This window comes from Lontra canadensis, unplaced genomic scaffold, assembly GCF_010015895.1.
Source record: "Lontra canadensis isolate GAN:19392208 unplaced genomic scaffold, GSC_riverotter_1.0 scaffold4, whole genome shotgun sequence".
In the NCBI taxonomy this organism is placed as follows: Eukaryota; Metazoa; Chordata; class Mammalia; order Carnivora; family Mustelidae; genus Lontra; species Lontra canadensis.
The window spans coordinates 51,752,268-51,756,057 of record NW_022630998.1 but is presented as its reverse complement, the minus strand read 5'-3'; positions in this window follow the sequence as shown (position 1 = coordinate 51,756,057).

The window sequence follows — 3,790 nt, the reverse complement described above, 5'->3', positions numbered from 1 at the left end:
GAAGAGAGCCTTATAAGGCTACCAATATTATCAGATTAAGACCCCTACCCTTATGACCTCACTTGACCTTAATCACATCCTAAAAACCCTATCTCCAATTATAGTCACATTGGGGGTTAGGACTTCAATGTAAGAATTTTGTGGGGGACACAGTTCAGCCCATGGTAGTTGGTTAGTCTGAACTCAATTTTATGTAGAGACTTACGTATTTCAGAGACTCATTCATTATTCATTACAATTTTCTATTGATTGTGGTCACCACTCAACCAGTAATTAGAAAAGGTCTGTGATTCAGGTGTTTGTGTAGTCCACGGACAGATTAAATATAGTAGGTAAGAACTCTTGATAAAGCAGAGTGAAAAGAGTCACAAGAATATAGGGTGGTGGTATTCTTTCTAAAAATATATCTTGATGGCTAACAATTGTGCTCCCAACACTGAAGGCATTTTGGAACATAAACAAGTTACCCAAAAGCAAAAGTTAGATCTGGAAAGGAAAGGGCCCATTCTGCAGAAGGAACATGTTCTTTCCAAACGGTTTGCATAATTTCCTATGTAGCTTTCATGTTACAGAAAACAAACACTTAGATAATTTTGGTGACTATGTAGACCAAGTTTCCATGTCTCTGAAATCTCACTGGGGCTAGATTAGTTTAAGAAGCCTTGTTAACTTTCTTTCCATATGTCATTTAAAACTTTGGAAAATATGAATGTGCTATTTTCTCGCTTTTGGACTTCTTTATTTTCTCCTTTTAACCAGCCATGCTCAAAAGTGGTGGTGTCTGTGTGTAAGCCTCAGTGGGGGAGTGGGGAAATGGGAGGAGTTGGATTAAAAAAGAATAGACTTTTCCAATTACAAAAACTCAGATAATAGTCAGCTTTTGGTGTCCAAAATAGAACCTGTTTTTAAGGCTATTGTCCTGAGATTAGATTTTCAAGGAAAAAAAACTTACATGTCTCCTTTAAGAAACCAAGATTTGGACACTATTGGTTTTTCCCGTGGGGAAGTAAAGAATCATTCTACCAAGACAGCAAGTCCATGAATTTATTTATTTGTTTTTCTTAAAGATTTTATTTATTTATTTTTTTTGACAGAGATCACAAGTAGGCAGAGAAGCAGGCAGAGAGAGATGGGCAAACAGGCTCCCCGGTGAGCAGAGAACCCAATGCGGGGCTATCCCAGGACCCTGAGATCATGACCTGAGCCAAAGGCAGTGGCCTAACCCACTGAGCCACCCAGGTGCTCCATGAATTTGCTGTTTTATGTGGAAGTGTTAGAGGCTGCACTTGGTCCTGGTCCTAACAGGGGTTGGGGGCAAGAGAAGAGTCAGATAAACACACACACACACACACACACACACACACACAACAACCTCTGGTTGTTTAGGAGGTATTTGAATAGGTAGAGGGAGCACTGATGGCAAAGAAAGCTGGCTTTCACTTTCTTAGGATCCCTGAAAGAAACTAACTTTCCAACTGCCACTAAAGTACTCAGGCAGTGGAAGCCCTGAGGTTTTGCGCCTCAGTTTCTGTGTGCAAAGTCTGTGAGCCTCCTAGGGCCCTCTGTGGTGGCATGAAGGACAATGAAGCAGAGGCTAGGTTTGGATGGAAGATGCTCCAGAGCCTCAGAGGGTCCTGGATTGGTAGGCAGTGCTTGCCGAGGAGAGTGTGGGCTAGCCCTGGAATGCACCAGGCCCTGACCAACTTGAGAGAGAGACCAGATCACAAGTTCCCTGGCCACAGGCCAGTAGTCTGGTGACCCCCACCACTAGGCTCTGTCTTTTCTTTTCCACCTTACCCAAATTTTGTTTAGGCTGTTGTAAAGATGTGGTATGTTCCCCAGCTCACTGTGTAAATTTTTTAATCATTCATTAAATCCCAGAAATATGTCCACTCTTCTGTGAATTTTCCCAGACCTCTTTGGCTCCCATTCAATCTTCTCTCTTGGGGACCCACAACACCCATTAAGTGAGAGAATAGCTTTGGCATTTAACTATGTACTACTTGGAACTATTATTTCCACAATTGGATCTTTTCTCTTTCCAGTGAGACACCCAGTTTCTTGCACGAAGGTGCTTTTGTTTTCCCATATATCAGATGCTAAAAGAAGCAGATATTTAATAAGTTCATATTGAACAAATGAAGGCACTTGACTGCCTCGAAGGGCTGCCACCAGAGTTAATGTGATTCAGAAGAAAAGTACAGGTCAAAGGAATGCTTATTGTTTTGCCGTTTTCTCACAGTGGAAAGTCCCAGCCAGTTATCAATTAATAGTATCAACAGAATTTATCTGGTGCTTAACAGAGGGTGACTTCTGAAGATAACTCCACAGACAGAGCCAATTGTGAAACAGGATGAATTCTCCCTCCCTGGTCTCAGACTAATCACTTAACTCCTGCCATGCCACATGCAGAAAAATGTGTTCTGTCATCAGTGCCATATGAGTTTACAAGCCCGTGTTCCATGTTCCAGAAGAACGGCAGGCTGATGCAGATGTCAGTGGGCTCCCGGCCTTGGGAGTTTATGTGCTGAAGGATCTTTGGGTGAAAAGCAATGATATAAACACAAAGGAACCATTATTAGAGTCATTGTATTGACATTCTCATATTGTATCAGGTCAGGGGAGGATGGGACAAGGGCAGGACTTGGGCAAGTGAGGAGACAGACTAGCAGTGGGAGCAACAGTGCTGGGTAAACAGTTGTAAATCCCCCAGGCTGAAACTTGTTAACATTTTACAGAATGCTTTGTCTCTTTTAAGCAAGCTGCAAAGCAAGAATGAATTCACACGGCATCTTTGGAGGTCAGTGGAATTTCTCTGTTTCTGTGGGACATCACTAATTATTCACAAACTAATTGGTAGCCTGAGGTTCACCGAGTTGGATTTAGAAATGATGCAGCATTTTGTTTAGCAGCTTGGAGGAGACAGGTTAGGTAGAGGTGGTACACACATAAAAATGATTGGTTTTCCCAGTGCTTCAAAGGTAACTCCACAGCTGGGTCAGAAGAAGCTACCCATCTCTCTTTCTGGTGCACTTTTGGTGACTTATTTTTGTTCTCCCTGCCTATTTGGCACCTCAGCACCTAGGTTTCCAAGGCTCTGAAGAGCAGCATATTGTGGGTCATTTCTCCATGGGGGTAAATAAGGAAGGAAGTTTACTCTCAAAGCACATGCAGCCAGGATACGATTTGGGGATAGAATAAAAAGCATTACTATTTTGTTGAACATAAATGGTCAAGGAGCTGATTTCATTAACAAGTTTCAGGCAGAAGTTTCAAACTGTCATGGCTGCAAAGTATTAAAGGGCAAGATGCCACTAATTCCAGGTGGGTTAAAAGCACTGCTAATTTTTCTTAGGGGCATTTCAACTTTGAAAAGTGTATCAGTTTGAAAACACAAATTAAATGCTGTTTTTTGAGATGAAATGAAACCATAAGGAATTAAACTATTGGTCAATAAGTGGGATTTTTATCAAACAATCCTAGAACTCTGTGTTCCAGAAAGGACTGTGTGTACAGCATTGAGGGAGAGGGAGAAGGAAGATAGCAGCTGAAGAGGAGGACATGTCTGAGGAATGTGGCCTCAGGACACTCAGGGAAATTGCTACAAAGGAAAAATCTGACAGAGAAACTGAAGAAGAAAACTCAGTCTCCCAAGGTGTCTGGGCTGAAACACATTTTATGACTTTGATGATTAAAAAAAACTATATATTTTGAATGTTAAGATAATGAAGATCAAAGCTACAAAATTTGGATGAAAAGAGGATTACTGTCATGTTTCAAGTTTTGGAAA